The following is a 22,518-nucleotide window of genomic DNA, read 5'->3' as shown; positions in this document are numbered from 1 at the left end:
TAACATTTTTTCTTTTATTTTCTAGGTAATCACAACCAGCTCTTTTCAACTGTTTTTAGGTAATATTCCCTTTTTTCCTTTCTATAGTTTAGATTCATCTTTATTTTTAACATGCCTCTTTAGTGGAATAAAGGACTAGTTGGTTTTGAAGCCAGCTAGGAAACAATGGATAGAGCACTGGACTTGGACTCATCTTCTTGAGTTCAAATCTGGCTTCAGTCTAGCTGTGTGATTCTGGGAAAGTCACTTAACTCAGTTTCCCTCAGTTTGTTCATATGTACTCAGTTTCCTCATCTGTAAAATGAACTGGAAAAGGAAATGACACATTACTTCAATATCTTTGCCAAGAAAACCTCACCATAGAGTAGGGAGGGGCTCACATTTGAGCTGGGCCATAGAAAGGGTTCCCCAAGCTGGCCTTTGGTGGGGGTAGGGAGAAAAGGAGGAGTAGGAGGAGGAGGAGGAGGAGGAGAAGGGAGGAAAGGGAGCATGGTCTCCTAGGGGGAAGAGGTGCTTCTGAATCAAGGGGCTCAGGGAAAGGGGCAACCTTTTGGTTGATGGCAGCTGCCAACAAGGAGCCACAACCTAAAAAGCCAAAGGTAGAAGTGACATTGCTGCTGTGGGCAGAATACTCTTTTTGGAATGGGAAATTCTCTTCTTGCCATTTCTGCAGTTATGGACAAGAATTTCCTTGATAAATATGATCTGAAACCGAATGATCATATTATGACTGAGGAGAAACACAAAAAACGCTTTGGAGAACTCGTACAAAAGTTCAAAGTAGAATATCATGCTGGTGGTTCAACATAGGATTCTATTAAAGTGGTCCAGTGGATGATTCAAAGGCCATTCAAAACAACATTATTTGGCTGCATTGGCATGGATAAATTTGGTGATATCCTGAAGAAGAAATTTCTAGCTACTCTGAACAGGGCTAGCAGCCTGTAGATCACCAATGACAATAGGTTCTTTGTGGTCAACCTTGCTTGCCACTATTACATAAAAAGGAGAAACATTTTGACTTGGCAAAAAACTGAAGTAGTAGAGAAAGCCAAAGTTTATTATACAGGAGGCTTTTTTCCCCTTACATTTTCACCAGAATCTATATTAAAAATAACTCACCAAGCTTCTGATAGTAATAAGATCTTCACCTTGAATGTTTCTGCACTATTTATTAGCCAGATTTTCAAGAAATCAATGATGAAAGGTATGTTTTACCTTGACATCCTTTTTTTTTTGGAAATGATACTGAAGCTGTCATTTTTGTTAGAGAACAAGGCTTCAAGACTGAAAAAACTAGATACAGCCTGGAAAGCACAAACCCTGACAAAGGTGAACTTGAAAAAGCAGTGAACTGTAGTCTTCATTCAAGGGAAAAATAATACAGTAATGGCGACAGAGAATAAAATCTGTGTTTTCCCTGTTTTGGTTCAAAATCAGAGTGAGATAGTTGACACCAATGGATGCCTTTTTTGGGGGGTTTTCAGTCCCAGCCACTTGCTGACTGATGGAATACATCTGAGCTGGTCACTAAGCTGCCAGTGTCACAATTAAGCCCTCTGGACTTAGTTTCCCAGAGAAGCCAAACTTCCATTGATGAGCAACAGGAAGAGAAGCCCAGGTGGAAAACCAATGCCCAAATTGGTTCCTGCTCACCTCCTATATCATAGCTTTCATACTCAGGTTACTATAGAAGAACCTTTTCCTACTGCAATCATAAAATTTTTCAGTTTAGGGAGTATGACATGAAGTAGAAGCTTTATTCTCTCAACTTGAAAAAGTAGTATTATTTACAGAACTTGGCAGTCTCATTTAAGTGTCAATTACATCTTATTCATTTTCAGTTCCCTTTGTAATTCACGTGTGTCTTGGAAAGTGGCTAAATTTTAAAATTTCTGCTTTGAATAAGGAAAGTTTCATCATTCCATAAATAGAAATTGTATCAATTCTAACATCACATTAAGCTTTTTTAAATGGATATATTTAATTTAGGAGCATATATTTAAAATTAATGTACAGAAATATTTATGCCAAACATCTTATCCAGATATGCCAAATAGTTTCTTCAATGTATACTTCAAATATATAATAAATTGAGTAATTTGCAATCTGCCAAATTCTAGATTATATTAAATATTCAAATCATAACCTGTTACTTCCTGATGATACTATGTAACTAGACATCAATAAATAAACCTTTTCAAATAGGGGGAAAAAAGAAAAAGAAAACCCTATGGTGGGATCACAGAGAGTCAGACACAATTGAAACAATGGAATAACAAATAAGATCTGGTGTATTAGGAGAAATATTCTTGCCATGTAGGGCAGGTTACTGTCCCCCATCCACTCCCCTATTTGGTTACTCCTTCACGAATCCCCTTTGTTGTCTATTTGTTTTGCTTGACTCTCTGGTTTAGTTTTTCTTTTTCTTCTTCAGGCCTGTATATGCCAGGCTGTTTCTAAGATTTGGACTGTCCAGTAATAGACTTAAAGCCATTTAAGAAGGAGAAGATGTAGAAGATCTTGGTATGCAACAGAGTGGTATGATGTGGTCAGAGATATAGGTACCAGTATTCTTTGCCAATTGGGCTGGACTAGTTTCTCTCTTTAAAAATTATTGAAACTCTTTTTAAGACTTGATGTTTTAGGAGACTAACGCTTAGACTGTGGCATGACTTTCTGGTCATATAAGGACCTAAAAAGTCTATCCCTGTGGAATCAGACCCTTCAGAGGTGGTGGATATGCTATCACTTTACAAGTCACCAGGTCTTACTCTGTTAACTTTATATGCATCTGTGTGGATACAAACATCCTTTTGTTACTTTTTAGATAATCTATGAGTACCGTATTTCATTCTAATTCTAAAGCTAAAGCATCAGACTGGCTTGTATCAAGTCTGGCTCCAAATATCTGGTTTAAGTCTCATTTCTGATTCATACTTACAGTGCAACCTTGGGTAACTTTTAAAGTAATCTAGACAACTCTCTATAATAGAAATTACAGAGAAAGTACCTATCAGCATTGGTGGAAGAAACTTTTCTCTTAAACGGATATTTATTCTAATAAATAAATTTTTACATCATTACCAAAAAAGACATTAAGGATTGATGTGTCTATTTTTCTACTTGAATTAATATCATTGTACATTTAATTTGAATATTGGAATAATTTAATTCTGTAAACATTTGCCAAGTTCCTATTATGTTCCAGGAACTGAGGATAAGATGAAAAAATATTAATCCCTGCTCTCAAGGAGGTTATAACCTAACACAGGGGGCATGGTACATACAACTTTAATCCAAATTGCACAAGAGATATGAAAATGGAAGGATCACTTTCAGGTGGAGAGATAAGGGGGTCTTCATAAAAGAGGTTAACACTGGACTAGACTTTTAAGGAAGAGAAAGATTTTTTTTAAACTTATTTTTTCTTTAAAAATGTATTTGTTGGGGGTATCTGGGTGACTCAGTGGATTGAGAGATGGGAGGTCCTAGGTTCAAATCTGACCTCAGACACTTCCCAGCTGTGTGACCCTGGGCAAGTCACTTAACCCTCATTGCCTAGCCCTTTCCACTCTTCTGCCTTGGAACCAACACACAGTATTGATTCCAAGACAGAAGGTAAGATTTTTTTTTTTTAGAAAAAATGTATTTGTTACATTAAAATTCCCAGGAATAAACCCCCTCTCAGCACTAGAGAGATATCACTTGAGAGAAAGGTATATATAAAGATATTTTGGGGAGATTTTTAAAGATATATAAAACTATCTTGCTTACTTCTATTTTTTTCTCTGTAGGTGAACATACACGTTATTCTTCAAAGAATATTTCTATTGATGTATATAATTTCTGCTCATTTCATTCTTTATGTGAAATACTTTCATGTAGGTATTTCCATGTTTTTTAAAAAATGAACATGCTTATCATTTTTATGGTGTGGTAGTATTCCAGCACACTCATATGTCATAACTTATTTAGCCTTTCCTCAACTGATGGGCATCCACTCAATTTCCAGTTATTTGTCACCACAAATAGAGTGGATGTAAATATTTTAGATCATATAAGGTTCTTTCTTTTTCCCCCAATCATTGGAAATAAAATTAATAATATTGGCATTTCTAGGTCGATAGGTATACACAGTTTTATAACTTTTGGAGTATAATTCCAGATTCCTCCCCAAGATGGTTAAATCAGTTCAAAGTTCCACCAGCAGTTTATTAGTGTCCCTTTTTTTTTCACATCTCCTTCAACATTTGTCATTTTGAATTTTTATCATTTTGGCTGTCATAGGTGTGAGATGGTATCTCAGGGTTATTTTGATTTGCATTTCTCTAATCAATAATGATTTAAAGCATTTTTCATGTAGTTATATATATAGCATTGATTTCTTTATCCCAAAACTCTCTGTTCATCTTTTGACCATTTATCAATTGGAGAGTGGCTCATATAATTTGTTAGAGTTCTTTATATATTTTAGATATGAGACTTCTGTCCAAAAAACTGTCTATAAAACTTTCCCTTGATTTACTACTTTCCTTCTAATCTTGGCTATATTACTTCTATTTATATAACCCCTTTTTAATTTAATGTATTCAGATCTCACATGTTTATCTCACAATGTTTAAATTTGTTTTTCAAAAGTTAATGAAAATCCACATTCCTTTCTTATCACTTTTCCATTCCCACTAAAGAGGAAAGGATAACAAAACTTTTAACAAATAGTCAAACAAAACAAATTCTTACATTGGCCAAGTCCAAAAAATATTCATTTCAATCTACATGCTGACTCCCATTACCTCTCTGTCAGGAGGTGAGTAGCATCTTTCATTATGAATTTGCTAGAATCATGACTGTCATTACTTTGATCAGAATTTTAGTTAGTTTTTCAAAGTTGGTTGTCTTTATAATTTGTCATTGCTTGAATTATTCTTCTCCTTGTGTACACTTCACTGTGCATCAGCAGGCAGAAGTTTTCCCAAGTTTCTCTAAAACTGCCCCTTTTATTATTTCTTACAAGATAGTAATATTAAATCACATTCAGATACCAAAATTTGTCCAGCCATTTCCCAAGTAATCATTATCCCCTTAATTTCCAATTCTTTGCCACAACAAAAGGAGCTGTTATAAATATTTACCCACATGTGGGTCTTTTCCTCTTTATTTTTTTTTTATTTCTAGTAGTGGTCAGGGTCAAAGAATATAGTATAGTAATATTTGAAGCATAGTTTCAAATTGTTTCCCAAAATAACTGGATAAGTTTACAGTTCCACTGATAGTGCATTAATGTACCTATTTCCTCTAGTATCTCCATCATTCAGTATTTTCATTTTTTGGTTGATTTTTCCAATATAATGGATATGAAGTGGAACCTCAAAATTTATTTACTTTTCATTTCCCTAATTATTAATAACTTGAAGTATTTTTTTCAAATGGCTAATGATCACTTGGATTTCTTCTTCTGAAGATTGGTTGTTCATACCCTTTGATCATTGGGGAATGAATGGTCAGAGTCTACTTTGGGGAATAACACTTATTGTTTTACATTTGAATTAATTCATTATATATCTTTGGAATGAAGTTTTTATCAGAGAAACCTGCTGAGGGAAAGATTTCAATAAGTAGACATGGAGGGGATTCTATTCCAAACATGGAGAACATCCTATGCAAATATACAATGGTGAGAGAAGACAGGGCAGTTTTAGGGAACACTTCCAGTGCTAGGTCTAGTTTAGTGTGCTTGAATGAGAATAGTATGAAATAAGAATGGAAAGATAGTTTGGGACTAGATTGTTGAGTTTCTCAAATGTCAAGTTAAAGAGTATACATTTTACCTAATTGGCAATAGAAGAAACTGAAGGTTTTTGAGCAAAGGAGCAATTGTTATCACCCTTTGTTCACTGGAAAGATTATTTTGCTAGCTTTATGAGATTTGGATTGGGGAGTGGGAAGATAATTTATGAGATTAATATAATAATCAAAGAGAGAGTTACTGAGGTTTTGAACTAGGATGGAGACAAACTGGAGTAGAAAGGAGAAGGGGATATGAGAGATATTTCCAAGGGAAAATAGAGAGAACTTGGCAACTAAAAACATAGGGGTATAGAGGAGATAGAAGGGACAATAATTCCAAGATTTTAAGTTTAAAAGAGTGTTGGTCTTGAACATATTAAGTTTGGTATTATCTCTGCATAGTGATATCCTATGGATATTGATATTGTAGGACTTGAGATCAAGAGAGACTCACATGGGAACAGAAAGAGATTTGGGGGTTATCTGCATGGATAGATGGTATTCTTGGGGGTAAATGAAATTATCAAGCAGGAAACTGTAGAGAGATGGGGGAAATGGGTTTGAGAACAGAAATCTTTAGACCAAACAGAAAGATAATAGATCCAATAAGGAGATTAAAAAGTAGAGGTGAGTCAAAAGTGAGCTATGTTAGAGAAGCAAAGGGAAGAGAGAATATTAAGAAGGAAGGGATGGTCATTATTTGTCAAATGATTAGAAAGGATCAGGCAAGAAGAGGATTGAAAATAAAGCTCACTGACTAGGGTGGTTAGGAATCCCTAATGACATTAGTAGAGTGTTGGATATGGCAGCCAAGTACTAAAGGGAAGGTCATTTCATCTATGTCTTTTTTACATTTGAAAGCATATTTGTATTACATGATGACTTTGTCTTTTTCATGTGACCATAGACAAGTCATTCCAATCCTCTGACCTTAGTTACTATATCTAGAAAATGAAGAGGATATACCAAATTATCTCTAAGGTCCCTTCTAGCTCCAACATTCATGATTTAAAAAATATGTTGGAAGAACGCTTTGGGGGAAAATACATATAATTTTTAATATGCAGCCTTCAAACCAAATTTAAACCTTCATAGCAAATATTCAATTCCAACAGTACATAAGTGCCACAGGAGAATTATACAATTGAATATAATTATTCTTGACATTTTACATAGCTTATTGTGCCTTTCTTTGGGTGGAGAGAAAAAAGAAAAGTGTATTCCTTACTTTGAGATTTATGGCAAGTTATTCTCAGGCAATTCATTAAATGTGGAAAAAGTAACACTGCTAAATCTAAAAACAGCTTCCGTTTCAAAATACATTTACTGGAAAGCTGATATTTATGTTAACAGCATTTCCATGAGGCAGGGCATAGCTTCATTGATCACCTACATTTATTGAATGCTTCTGTAGAAAGTTACATGAAGTTATCATGGGATATGATCACAAAGAATTCCTCCTTCAGTTTTTGTCCTCAAGGACCTTATAATTAAAGGACAGTGATACTTTACACAAAGTATTATTTATATTTTTATATTTCACTCAGTTAATATTTATTAAATACCAACTTTGTCCTTTTCATGTGACAGACCCCTTTCTCAGAATTTTAAATGCATAATAACATAAAGTACAAAGGATTACAAAGGCAACTAAAGGCTAATGAAAATAAAGATGAAATTTTTTTTCTCATTCAAGTTCACAGACTCTGAAATCTATCCACAGATACTCTTATGAATCCATGAACATTAGGTTAAGAACCTTTGTTCTAAGCCAGGGCACTTTCCACTATCCCATGTGAGTATTCTTTTTTTTTTTTTAATATACTTTGGTACTTTAAAAGAACATAGGATAATAGACTTCTGGGAAGCAGTCAGTCATTAGGGAAGCTTTTTTTCTTCTTCACACAGATATCTCAAAGTTATTGGCATCCCCAAAGTCCTCCTGTGCCTCAGGATCTCTTTCTTGCCCATTTACCTCTCTAAGCCTCAATTTCTTTACCTGTAAAATGGAGATAATAAAAGGACAACTTGTTAAGTTTTTATGAGGATGAAATGAAATAGCATGTACAGTGTTTTGGCAAACTTTAAAATACTATTATGGGGGGGGGGGCTGTTGGGTGGCTCAGTGGATTGAGAGTCAGACCTAGAGATGGGAGGTTCTGGATTCAAATTTGATCTTAGACATTTCCTAGCTTTGTGACCCTGGGCAAGGCTCTTAACTCCCATTGCCTAGCCCTTACCACCTTTCTGCCTTGGAGCCAATACAAAGAATTGATTCTAAGACAGAAGGTAAGAGTTTTCTAAAAATTCAATTATTACAATGTATTATTATTCTCCCTTACTCTCTGTTTCCATATAATTTATTTGCATGCATTTAAATAGTTAAAGATGAAAATACAGAGATAAAATACTGTATTAAAACTGGGAATAGGAGATGTCCTCAGAGCACAGGCAGATGTGGAAGACAATATATAACTTTACTTTTAACACTGCCTGAAATCTGGAAGAATCATGGTGGAATGGTGGAGAAAGCACCAGGCATAATCATTCACAATAGAAATTATTTACATTAGTGAAACCAACTTGGGAAATCAAAATAAGATCAGAAGAATGTTTAGTGTAGATACAGAATAAGCTACAATAACTGATCATCACTACAATGAGCTTTGAGATTAATGTAATCCAAGTCCCAAAGCTCATTGGTAAGAGCCTCTTTGAGGAGGTGTTGGAGATGAACACCCTGAACCTGACAATCAATCAATTAACATTTATGAAATGTATGCTATGTGCCAGGCACTATGCTAAGTGCTAGGCATATAAACAGAGTAAACTTTTTATCACAACAGCCCCATGAAATGAGTGGTAAACAGCAGTGTAGTATGATGGGAAGTGCAATGACTCAGGAATCAGAGCATCTTGGTTCAAATTCTATCTCAGATGTTTATTTTATTAGCTAGGTGGTGTACTGGATAGTGCATTGAACTTGGAACCTAAATGAAAATAACACTGAAATTATTAGAATTTTGATCAATAAAAAAGCATTTTTCTTTGCCAATATCAATGAATGATTCTCTTCAAATTATAAAGATGAGTGCTAACACTCTATTTTTTCATGAAGTTTCTTTTTTTTTTTAATACAGGATGTCCCAAAAGTCAAAGTATAGTTTTATGTTTTAGCACTAGAAGGACTAGGTGGTATGGCCTGATATAGTTTAGAAAAATATTTTACTGTACTTTTTTCTATGCAAATGTACTTAATTTTAAAAATCCTTACCTTCTATCTTAGAATCAGTACTGTATATATTGATTCCAAGGCAGAAGAGTGGTAAAGGCAAGGCAATGGGAATTAAGTGACCTGCCCAGGGTCACAAAGCTAGGAAATGGCTGAGGTCACATTTGAATCTAGAACCTCTTGTCTCTAGGCTTGACCACTAAGGCACCTAGCTGCCCCCTGAAAATGTAATTTAAATAAAAGAATTACAAGCAGATATTATAATTTTACTTTGAAATAAATATTTTTATTCTATGAGCTCTATTTTCTTTGTGTTATGGATAAAATAAAAATTATGCACTGGTATCAGTTGATGCAGCTTGGTTCTTTGAGGTATTCTTAAATTTTTACAATATGAATTCTTATTTCTACATGTGAGTTTTCTCAAATATGCCTTTTTTACACATTTTCAAATAACTACACGCCTCAAATATATTTTTAGAAGCTTGAAATTGCATGGACGTTTGGAACTCTCCATACATGTTTTATTGATGCTTTAAGAAAATATTGCTATCACTTCACAGTGACCTGCATCCTCCAGTATAACTTTGCTTGGCACAAAGAAGCATAGTTTAGCAAAAGAAATGACATGCCTCATTCTACATCTTAGTCTAGCACTGCATCCTAAAAAGATGGGGAATTTCACCATCAGTTCTCTGAAGACAAGATTGTCTATCATGTTGATAACAATTCTGATGCTTTTAGTGTTATTTTCCTTTATATTATCAGTGTCTTGTTTCATGCAAATCTTCCCCAAGTTTCTGAATTCTTCATACTAATAATTTATTATGGCTCAAAAATCGTCCATTACAACCACTCAGGTTCACTCAACTGATTCCCATTTCAACAGTCACCAATTTTGCTAACACAAAAATAAGTACTTTTTTATTAGTGAAGATCTTTGTAGAAGCAAAGTAGATACCCATTAAATGAGGAATGGCTAAACAACTGGGGTACATGAATGCAAGAGTACATTACCAGGATGTAAGAAACAATGAATATGATAAAGAGAAACGTGGAAAAATTTATTGGATATGAACTATATAGAGTGACGTAAGCAGAACCAAGAAAAAATACATAATACCTTCAAAAATGTAAGTGGAAAAAAAAACACATATGTACAAATCAAAAGTGAATGTTGAGGGGGCAGCTGGGTGGCTCAGTGGATTGAGAGTCAGGGCTAGAGATGGGAGGTCCTATGTTCAAATCTGACCTCAGACATTTCCCAGCTGTGTGACCCTGGGAAAGTCACTTATTGCCTAGCCCTTACCACTCTTCTGCCTTGGAACCAATACACAGTATTGATTCTAAGGTGGAAGGTAAGGGTTTAAAAAAAAAGTGAATGTTGAAAAATTACAAAGAACAAGCATGGCCCCAAAGAAGACATATGAGACAATACTCCTACTCCTCTGTATAGGTGGGAGGTCTTTAGATGAGAAGAATTGAGCATATTTTCAAACATTTTTGATTTTAGATCAGTTTGGTGATTTCTCTCTCCTTTTTCAGATATACTGATTATATGGAGTGGCTCTCTGGAGGAGAGCGGGTAAATGATGACAACAAATCAATAAAATATGTTTTCAAAAAGTTTTGCTTTATCTCTATATATTATACTTTTATCTTTGACCTCTTTTGGGGTATATGCCCAGTATGTTTCCCCCCCAACTCTGAAATTTTATTTTATAAGTTAAAAAAAGTTATTTTCTTTTTAAAATTTGAGTTCCAAATTCTCTCCCTCCCTTCTACACTTCCCCCATCTATTAAGAAGGCAAGCAAAATGATATATATTACACACATGAAATCAGGCAAAACACTTCCATATTTGCCATATGGCAAAAAAGGTAACAAAGAAATAAAGCTAGAAAGTTGTTTTTCAATTTGCATTCAGAGTTCATCTCTCTGGAGATGGACAGCATTTTTTTTTTATCATGAGTTTTTGGCATTGTCTTAGATCATTATATTGATCAGAGTAGCCAAGTCTTTCATAGATGATCATTACTACAGCATTGCTGTTACTGTTCACAATAATCTCCCAGTTCTTCTCACTTCACTTTGTATCAATTCATATAAGTATTGCCATGTTTTTCTGAAGCACGTCCCTTTGTCTTTTCTTACAGTAAATTGATACTCCATTGCAATCACATGCTATAACTTGTTTAGTCATTCCCCAATTTTGAGCATCCTTTCAATTTCCAATTCTTTACCACTACAAAAAGAACTGCTATAAATATTTTTGACCATATGAGTCCTTTCCATTTTCATTTCACCTCTTTGGGGTACAGATGTAGTGGCTAAGATTGTTGGGCCAAGGAGGATGCAGTTTTATAGCCCTTTGGGCATAATTCCAGATTGTTCTCCAGAATGTTTAGACCAGTTCATAACTCCTAATCAGTTCATAACAACTAACAGCTTATTTATATACCTATTTTCATTCATCATCTCAAGCATTTATCATTTTTGATAGGATTAAGGTGGTACCCCAAAGCTGTTTTAATTTTCCTTTCTCTACTCAAAGTGATTTAGAACATTTTTCCATATGGCTATAAATAGCTTTGATTTCTTTTTCTAAAAGCTGCCATATCCTTTGACCATTTATCAATTGGGGAATGGCTTATTTTTTTAAAGTAAATTTGACAGTTCTATACTCAGTATGTTTTTTTGAAAAATGAGGGCTTTATCAGAGAAAATTGTCAACGTTTTTTGGTATTTATATCATTGTTTATGGTTACTTTTAACAAGCTGTAGTTTCCCTGTTTATTACTTTTAATTAGGTCTATTTTTGCTTTTGCTTTGTCTGAAATCAAGATTGTTACTCCTGCTTTCAGTTTTTTAAACTTTAGCTAAAGCATAATATATTCTGTCCCAGTCCTTTACTTTAATTCTGTGTATATCTTTCTTTTCAACTATATATCTTGTAAACATATTTTTGGATTCTGGTTTCTTAGCCATTCTTCTACCCGCTATCATTTTATGGGTTATCTCTTCCCATTCAAATTCATTTATGATTATGGGGTATTTCCCTTTACCCCATTTTTCTCTGTTTATATTTTTCTCTCTTTTATACTGCCCCTACTCAAATGTCTATTTTCCTTCTGACAACTGCCTCACTTAATTTGCTCTTCTTTTAATCATCCTCCACTACCACCCAATATCTCTTATTGCCTTCCCCTTTTTATTTCTCTATGGGGTAAGCGAGATTCTATATCAACTGAGTATATAGTCTTCATTTTTTAAACCAATACTTATGAAAGTGAGGTTCAAGTATTTCCTGCCTCCTACCATTTCCCCTTCTTCTATAAAGGCACTTCTTTGCATGTGTCTTTTATGGAAGAAAAATTTCTCCATTCTACTTCTGCCTTTCCCCTTCTCTCAGGGCATCCCTCCTTCTCACTCTTGCATTTTTTTTGGAGATCTCAACATGATCAACTTACATTGATGGCCTCTATTTATGTAGTCTTCTTCAAACTACTCTAATAATGATAATACTTATGAGTTACTTGTATCATCTTTCCATATAAAAATGTAAGCAGTTCAACTCCATAGAATCCCTTATGATTACTCTCATGTTTGTTTTTTATGCTTCTTTCTAGTCTTTTTCTAGAATATCAAATGTTCTATTCAGTGCTGGTCTTTCCATTAGGAATGCTTAAAAATTCTCTATTTCATTAAGTATCTTTTTTTTTTTGCTTGAAGGGTTATACCTAGTTTTTCTTCAGAGATGAATCTAAATTGTAATTCTTGTTTTTTTTTCCTTTGAGAATATCTCATTTTCCTTTAACATAGAAGCTAATGCATCTTTTGTGATCTTGAATGTGGCCCCATAATATCTGAATTATTACTTTTTTGGCTGAATATACTATTTTTCTCTTTTTTACTTGGGAGCTAAGGAGTTTGGCTTTAATATTCCTGGTCGTTTTCATTTGGGGATCTTTTTTTCAGGAGATGATTAGATTCTTTCAATTTCTATTTTACTTTCTGATTCTAAGAAATCAGGGCAATTTTCCTTGATAATTTCTTAAAATATGACGTCTAGAACCCTCCATCCTCTTTTTATTATGGCTTTCAGGTTCTTTAGTATGGCTTAAATTATCTTTCCTTGATCTATTTTCCAGATCAGTAGTTTTTCCAATGTGATCTCTCACATTTTCTTCTATTTTTTCCATTTTTTGGCTTTTTTATTGTCTTGATGTTTCATACAGTCATTAGCTTCCAAATCTCCAATTCTAATTTTTAAGGAATCATTTTCTTAAGTGAGCTTTATAACTTCCTCCATCCCCCATTTGACTAATTTTGCTTTCCAAGAAGTTCTTTTCTTCAGTGAATATTTTTGTCTCTTTTACCATTAGGCCAATTTTGTTTTTTAGAGGTTATTTTCTTTGGCATTTTTTTTGTGCCTGTTATCATATTTTTTATAATTTTCTTTCCCCAATTTTTTTCTCTACCATTCATCTCTCTTTTATGTTTGGAGAAAATCTTGAAGGGCTTGGGTACAATTAACATTTTTTTTGATGTTTTGTTTGTAACTGTTTTCTCATTATCTTCTCCTGAGTTTGTGGTTTGGTCTTACCTACCGCTATAGTAGCTTTTTTTTTATTGTCATGTTCTTTTCTGTTGTTGTTTGCACATTTCCCCAGCCTTGAACTTTATGTTAAAGTTGGACTCTGCTCACCTTGGGGTGAAGAGGCACTGTGCTCAGCTTCATGCTTTTTCATACTCCTGTTTTCAAAGCACTTATTCTGAGAGAAGTTTGGTCACTGCTCTCTTGGTCTGTGCTCTGGTTTTTAGCCAGGAAGGGTTCCTGCTTCCCTGCAGCTACTAGTGCTGGTCTTGGTCGGAGCATTGTAAATAGATCTCTTATTCTTCGGTAACCACAAATGCTAGTGCTCTTCTTTGCCTTTAAATTATAACCAAGGTCCCTCATCCTCTGTGACTGCCTGAAAGCTCTCCTTTCTACCCTGAAATTATGACCCAGAAGGGTTTATGGCTAATAAAATTGCCAATCAGTGCCAGGTCCACATGGTGCCAGCACACGATTACCTATAATCTCTTTCAGATCAGGGGACCCACCCCCTTACCATCTCTGAGCTGAGAGCTCTGAAAGCTTCTGGTGCTGGTGCTGCCTCCAGGACTTGTTAGTGGCTGGTGCTGCCCTGGCCTGCATGCACTCCCAATAGGCCACCTCCCCAGTGTCATAGACTTCTCCTGCTGACTGCCCAAGTTGTTTCAGACTCCACTGCTTCAAAATTTGATTTGAGGCTTTATTTTAATATTTTTTTGAAGAGGAATATGGGGGAAATTCAACTGACTTGCTGCCTGTACTCTACCATCTTGGCTCTGCCCCCTGAAATGTCCTTTTTCTAAAATTAATTCCTTTTCATGACATCTACATCACAAAAGACAGAATGTTAAATGAAAGACTGCTATTCCAGACCTAAGGAAACACATTGCTAAAGTAGAAGTGATGAGAGTCTTAGAGGAATTGACTAGAATAAAGTATTTATTTTTGTATTTAAGATAACTACTTATGTTTAATACTTCAAGGATATGTATTTTTCTGGGTGTGGGAAATCTGCTGGTCCTGACGACAATATTTTCGGACAATCTCCTTACTGACTTTCCCAGAATGCTAAAACAAAGAACACAGAATACAGATAAATGATTAGATTAACTATGACAGTCTTGCCTCTTTCCTAAATTCCTTTGACTGAAGACTGAAGTTAAGAAGGACATTGACAATTAAAGAATCTAAGGTCCACCCCCAATCACCCCAGCCTCTGGCTATTACATCTTTCCCAAGCTTTTGTTAACTCACGAAACCTGGCTGTTACTTTTCCCCTTTCCTAAAATCTATTTAATCACCCCCCCCTTTTCTGTAGTTCAGTGGAAACTCAGTCCTATGACAGTGTGTGACTTTAGATTATAAATTGTCTGCCTTAATTAAGGACCAATTATTATTACTTTGTTAGTTCTGTGTTTTTCAGATTTACAATGCAAACAAAGGACAAAAGAATGAACAAAAGGCTTAGAGGAGATAGAAAGCAGACACAAAGTATTCACAGTAGTTTTACTCTGAAGGAATAGTCAGTCAGTTAGCAAGCATTTATTAAACCCTAGGGGAAACTATGAACAGAAAGACAGTTCCTACACTTAAGGAGCTTATATTCTAATGGGTTGAAGAGGGGGTGGGAAATAACACATGAAAGGAGGAATGAAAGAGGTGGGAGAATTTAACCAACCAGGGTCATGGTAGAGCTGGTTGTTAAACATTTACTAGTACAACATTGCCTATGCTCCACAGATCCATGAATCCAGACACCTACATCCAGAATATAGTCCAGAGAAGAAAGATGTGACTGATCTGAGTACTCTCCTTCATTACAACTTCAGAAAACTCCCAGTGAAGTGGCTACTATTTTCCATTCCTAAAGAAGAGGAAACTGAAGCTCAGAGATATGAAGTCATCTGTGGTCAATGACTATATAGCTAGTAATTGTTGGAATAGGAATTCGAAATCAGATCTTCCTGACTCAGAGTTCTGCACCCTTTCTACCATGCCATGCTTCCTCAAATTTAACACTGAGCTGCCAGGTAGGTGTCAGGCATAGAATCCAGCCAGCAATACATGCAGTATATACCCATAAAGATCTTGTGTTTCAATATTATAAACTGGTCTTTTGAAAATGCCAGTATTATATATTGCCCATGCTCTGGGGGATGCTGGAGCCATTTTGAACTCTTTGAACCAATTGTTAAATTTTCAACATAATTATTAATATCACATAAATCCAAATCAGGGCTTAATTGAATGCTCTGTTAACTGTCCAGAACTTAAGAAAGTGATGGAAAAAATCTTAATAAAGATAAAACATGGATTGCCAGCCCATGCCTTACTCCCTCCCTTCCTTCTCTCTCCTTTCCTTCCTTTTTTATTTTTGCAGAACATTTACAAACACACTGTTGCCCATGCTCCACAGATCCAAAAATCCAGACACCTACAAAAACTCTTTCTTTGCTCCTACTCTCAGGAGGCCAACAATGCTAGGAGAATCAAGGGGCTTTGCCAAATGGCTCTATTGCAAATTCATGCTATCATATTTCATCTGGACCCTCTCTACCACATGACAATCCTTTTATTCATCTCTTGTTGACTAGGTAGCATAATTTCCTAAATAAATTTGTAAAATGGTTTGTAAATAAGCCATTTTAAACTTTCCCCAGTCTCTTGAAGCCTCCAACCTGCCACTGACACTTATTTTTTCCCCCATAAGACCTAAACTTCTACTTTATTAAGGCTCTCTGTCCATCTTGGCACTGAACAATTTTTCTTCAACTTTACCCTTCCTCTTCTGCTCCATCCTCCCATCTCACAACTCCAATCTTAGAGTACGAATTATTTTTTCTCAAGGTTAATGGGTTTCTCCAGGGCCCTGGTCCCTCTACTATTCCTTTACTATCATGCCTTTCCCCCCTCTCCACTTGTTTCTAATATCCAGTATATAATTTCATTATATTACAAACAAAACAAAACAAACCCAAACCTCTTGAATTTTTCTTCTGTATCTTTTACTGGCAAACAGTCTACAATTGATTACTTTCCTTCTTCATTATCTATTCCTTAACCAGACATCCCTATCTTCTTGCCTCTGGATATGTTCTTCTCTGTATATTTACATATCACTATCTCATGGTTATTCTGACTGACTCTATGATAATTTTTTTTTCTTTTTCCTTGCTCCCTTTTTTACTCTTACTCCATATATGTAGGTATTCCTCAAGGCTTTATCCTTGACTTATCCCCTTCTCCCCACTCTTTGTCCCTTAGAGATTTCCTCCATATTTATGATTCTTAGAACTGTAACAAGGGACCCATTAAGCCAACTCCTCCAGGGTATTTACATTAGGGGCATGATTTTTCTCCACAGTGGTACTCTTATAACTTGAATTATATGATATGATTTTCCTGCTCTCTTTCTTGATTCCAGATCTCTATCCCTAAGACCCCATCACTGTGTCTTTCTCTCAGAGCCTCTCTGAAATCCTTGCTATGCCTTGAAAACTAGGGTTCAGAGAACATCATTCATGTAAAAGTGATATTGGAGAGATTATCTGGGAGGAAGAGCCAATCCCTGTCCTGGCTCAAGTGTATCTGGGTTATCTATCTTCATTACTCCTACTGGAATTAAATATGTCCTAGGTCAATGATGACAACGATGATGATGAACCTATGGCATGTCTGCTAAAGATGGCACCAAGGTCTCTGGGGGCAGGGCATGGTTCATGGTCTTTAAAAGGTAACCACCACTGTCCTAGGCACAAGGACTCCTATTTATGACTCTCACGACTCAAATATTATAAATATAGATATTGACTAAATCTTTATCTACATGTATATTTAATCTACATAACTCCAACCTTCAACCCAAAGAGTAGACCTAAATTTTCAATTGTCAAGTGTACATCTCCACCTCAATGCTAATTTAAACATACTTCAAATCTAACTTCTCCTCCTCCTTGGTCCTTCTCTGTCATCATTCCTACAACTCCATATCCAAAAAAATCACCAAATCCTTTCTGTTGATTCTATCTCTGAAATAAATCCTGGATCTTTCATTTTCTTTCTATTCCCCCTGCCATTACTATGCTTCATCTTCTTGTTTAAACCTTTTTGTCTAGACTCTTGCTATAAACAATAAAGTCTTTCTGTTGGTAATCTCTAATAATACCTTCACTGCCCACACATTTCTATCTAATTACTTTTGCTAAAGTATGCTTGGATCTTATTTCTCTCTTCAATGTACTTTAGTGTTTTCCCTTCGGAGCCAATGGATATTTAGTAATGTGAGACTAGAGTTTGAGAGAGAGGTTAAATAGGAGTGACAATCTTCTGCATAAACATAATAATTGAATTTATAGGAGCTGTTCAGATTGCAAATTGATATGATATAGAGGATTAGTAGAGAAGAAGCTAAGAAAGAAAAAGATTGAGAAAAGGAGATTAGATTTGGAAATTATATCATTGGTAACTTTAGAGAAAGCATTTTCAGTTCAGAAGATCAGATGTTGGATTTGCAGAGGATTTAGAATCAAGCGAGGAGGGAGGAAGTAAAGAAAATGATTGTAGATGGCTTTCTCATGAAAATTATCTATGAATAGAATAAGATATACATTATGAGATCTAGAGAATAGTTAACCAAATGAGGGATTTTAAAGAATGGGGGACATAGGCACATTTGTAGGCAACAACGAACAGTGATAGGGAGATATTGAACATTAGTGAGGGTGGGAATGATAAAGGGAACAATTTGTTAGAAGAAATGGGATAGAATGGAAAGAAGGGTGCATGTAAAGGAATTTGGACAGGCAAAATAGGGAGTTGATAGAGTTATTTTTATTATGTACCCAAGGCAACAAGAAGCATCACTTCTTGGGACATTTAGTTATCTTTCATTGAAGGGTTCATAATGATTGCAAACAAAGGGATAACCATGTAGATACTTTCAGTTTATGCCATAACATCTACTGCAGAGAATAAGGAGGTAGAGAAATTCTATGAAGAATTTTGTAAGATTCTTTAAAAATCAATATACTGATTTCAGGGCAAAGATTGATACATGGGAAGACGAGGGAAAATATATTGTAAAATAAAGTTCATGTTTGAAAAACGAAAGAAAACAAATTTTTGTGGACTACACAAAAGTCTCACATGTTTATATCAAGAACACTGTAAGAAGGGAACATTAAGGCATTGGGCAGAGTGAATACCAAATGACATTACAAAAAAAAGAGTAATAATTAAATATAAGATGTAGATACCTTGGCTGAATCACCACTCTGTGCACATTCAAGTACATCAATTTGTTGTAATCCAAAGATTAAAGTCAACATGAAACTAGAAAGGAAAAGAAGTCATGTTACAAAATTTACATGTCTTTATACTGATCTGTGTAAATAAGTCATTAATTTAAAAAATGGGGAATGGATAAAGGAATAGACATTGACATGAATTATGACTATATCCTCTGGAATTTTTCCTGAATAAAGCATTCACGATGATGATGAGACCAAAAGAGACCTCATTCAGGAAAAAAAAAATTAAATACCTCATTCAGGAAATTTTTCATCTTGCCAACTGAAGGGTATGGTAGTTGAGAGAAATACTAGTTTAGAATATAAACTCCTTTGTAAAATCTTTCAGAGTAATAACATGACATAAGAAATAGGTAAGAAAAAAACCAAGTTCATAGAATATTCAGCACGAGACCCAATTAAATTAGATTATCCACAGAGAATTTAGGGATGAGCCTAGAAGTTGGGCAAAAACAAGAGAAAAATGGAAATAATCATGGAATACCTCCAAGATATCAGTCTCCAAGGGATGAATATTATAGGTCACTCAAAGGATAATGGAGAGTTGCACAGTGGACCTAAGTAAACTATAACATATTATCAGTAATGAATTACATGACAAAGCATGAGAAAAGTAAAAAGAGATCACCAAAAGTCTCTATAATTAGGAAAGGTGGTGAGTGTATTAACCTTTTCACCCATTCATCCAGGAAGAATTAGAGATAACAGATGGAAGCACACATGCTACACTAGTACTTACAAAATGTCAAAAAACCTAGATGAAGGTCCAATATGATGTTGGTTGGTCTCCTTTGGAGGATTTCCAATGAGATATAGATAAGAATTACACATATTAGCAAATGGTAGATGCATTTTAGTATGTAGTATTTTAGGGAGTAGCTACACTAATGAGATTATAGATTCATTGATGTGTACTATTCTTTTAATCATTAGCACTCTTTTCGTTTTTACTGTTTTCATTGTTAATCTCTTCCTGACAATGTGATTGTAGGCTGCATTTAGGTTTGCATAAAACATAAAAAATGGATGGTCTATAAGTGGATCAATACAATAGTTAGGGTTATTGCAGGATTTCTAGAAGAGTTTTGTTGGAGAGAAAGAAATTATAAAAATTTCCAGAAGTCTGGAATTTTGGATTTCCTTTGTGTAGATTGCTATATCCAAGAATTAAAGGGGATTAAAATTCAGTGTGATTAGTTCTCACCAGAATTTTTATGAGACTTTGAATTGCTTCTAGGACTTTTCCGATTAAAGACCTTATCTTTCCTAACCACCTTTGTGAAAGGAATGCAATCATCATGTTTGTGTATTCAGAATGTATTTTGCATCTTGGATGTTGTTCCAAATTACTGTCTGTAATGGATGAGCCTTCCTAGTCATTTGGATTCAGGTGATTCCTCCAAGTCAGCCTGAGGTCTTCATTCTGCCCTGGATTGCTCTTTGGCTGATATTGTGAAGCTTTAGCCATGGCTCACTTAGCTGAGTCTTAGATTTTGGAACTCAAGAACTAGAAAGGACTGTTGTTTTCCAACTTTTACAACCAGGCAACCTTGGGTGATCATTTTTGTCTGATTGCTTGCTTCTAAATAAAAATGGCCTGGAGGCACTTCTATGAAGGGCATCCTATTTAGACATCCAGATAATGTTTTATTCAAAAGGGAGCCACTAATAATACCAATAATAATGGGAAAAATACTTTACTATAAAGGAGACCATTAAAAGAGTTACTTTTAAGCTGAGTGACAATAAAAATGGACTTTGTAAAGTATCTTGAAATATAGCAGATGCTTGAGATTTTATTAGCATACTTTAAGAATTGTGAAATGAAATTACTTTCTTTGCTACACTCTGGCACTATTGAAGAACAAATCATTACAGCCAATATCCGTTTTGTTTTGGCTTTTTTTTTTTGGCCTCTAGTATACAGATAAAATTTATTCATTACATTTTTGACTGCTTAAAAATATTAGGCATAATGCATCCTTGAAGCAACAATGTGGTATGACTATGTATTCTGCTTGTGTGGGGTATTATACTATATTGAGTTACTACCTGTCTCAAATGGGATTTTTTGATCTCATTCAATTTGGATTTCCTTTGTCAGACATGTTTTGCATGAGTGAGAATTGCAGTCATTAATTTTTTTAACTCTTACCTTCTGTCTTAGAATCAATTTTATATATTGGTTCTAAGGCAGAAGAATGGTAAGGGCTTGGCAATGGAGGTTAAGTGACTTGCCCAGGGTCACACAACTAGGAAGTGTCTGAGGCCAGATTTGAACCCAGGACCTCCCATCTCTGGGCCTGGCTCTCAACCCACTGAGCCTCCTAGCTGCCCCCTACATATTAATTTCTAATGAAATCTGACTTTATATTCGTTAGCCCCCACATTGGCAAGGCCAACAAAAGACCCATAAAGGAATGATTCCAGATTTACATTTCAAGGGGATCTTGGAAGTGATCCATCTAGTCCCCTCCCCCTTTTTTTTACAGATGAGTAAACAGAGTTAGTAAGGTTAAATGACTTGTCCAAGGTGAAATAGCTAGGTTAGTGGCAGATCCAGGATTTGAACTCAGATCCTCTGACTCTACATGCAGCAAACTTTTTGCTACACTACACTATCTACTGTGTCTCATATTAAAAAAGACACCATTATATCAATAGGAATCACTGCTTTGCCAAAAAGAAAAAGTTTTGTTGTTGATAGTTTTAGTATTATCTGAATGTTCATGACCCCAGTTAGAATTTTTTTTTGGCAAAGATCCTGGAGTGGTTTTCTATTTCCTTCTCCAGCTCAATTTATAGATGAAGAAATGAAGGCAACCAGGATTAAATGACTTGCCCAGGCTCATAGGGCTAATAAGTGTCTGAGGCCAGATTTGAACTCAGGAAGATGAATCTTCCTGATTCCAGGCATGACACCCTATCCACTGTGCCACCTACCTACCCAACAGCTAAACAACCATCCCTCAGAGCTCTAGGCAACTAAGAAATTAAAAGATAATCAGATGGTCAGATCTTTACTTGTAGGGAATCTACATTGGTAGAGGGAATAGTAATGTCAATGATAATAATGGTAATAACCTTTTAAATATGTTGCGCTTTAAGGTCTGCAAAGAACTTTATAAATATTATTTCATTTTATCCATAAAACAATACTGGGAAGTAGGTATTATTTTTATCTCTGTTTTTACAGATGTAGAAACTGAGGAAGACAGAGAAGAGCCTTGCCTAGAGTTACACAGCTAATATCTGAGGTGGAATTTAGATCCAAGTCTTCCTCATTCTAAGTTCAGACCTCTAACTCTTGTACCATCTCACTGACTTTCCACATTAGCTTCTTCTGTGTATGGAGTTCCTTATATCTTTGGAATGCAAGTCTGTGCCCACTCTCCTTCCCTCCCTTAAAAAAAAATGATAGAGAGAGAAGAGACCAAATAATGGGGAAAAATATGGATAACCTTACTATCCTTCCTTTCAAAAGATAATTTACTGACCCCACCTAAAGAAATCAGTCATGCCTTCCTGAAGGGTCTATTTTGACTTCTTTATTAAGTTATTATAAAAAGTAATATGCACAAAGGGCATTT

At 35.2% G+C, this 22,518-nt stretch overlaps 1 protein-coding gene and 1 pseudogene across 6 annotated transcripts in view; one reads left to right on the top strand and one right to left on the bottom strand.

Annotated features, from left to right (window-relative positions):
* HTR1E (5-hydroxytryptamine receptor 1E) overlaps positions 1–22,518 on the bottom strand; it is a 105,016-nt gene that overhangs the window by 6,994 nt on the left and 75,504 nt on the right. For 2 of the 6 annotated variants that reach the window (XM_007484295.2, XM_056818568.1), the window contains 2 exons: positions 18,875–18,950; positions 13,731–14,687 (listed from right to left, as the gene is read on the bottom strand). The exons of 2 other annotated variants lie outside the window; for them this stretch is intronic. The gene's annotated coding sequence lies outside the window, so the exon portion shown is untranslated. The remainder of the gene's footprint in view (positions 1–13,730; positions 14,688–18,874; positions 18,951–22,518) is intronic. 2 more of the 6 variants (XM_056818569.1, XM_007484296.2) reach the window with 1 other exon arrangement.
* Positions 558–1,916, top strand: LOC103094247 (adenosine kinase-like; annotated as a pseudogene).

The sequence above is a fragment of the Monodelphis domestica genome, chromosome 2 (genome assembly GCF_027887165.1).
Source record: "Monodelphis domestica isolate mMonDom1 chromosome 2, mMonDom1.pri, whole genome shotgun sequence".
Lineage (NCBI taxonomy): Eukaryota > Metazoa > Chordata > Mammalia > Didelphimorphia > Didelphidae > Monodelphis > Monodelphis domestica.
The sequence above is the reverse complement of the archived record's forward strand: the minus strand, read 5'-3'. Positions and strand labels throughout refer to the sequence as shown.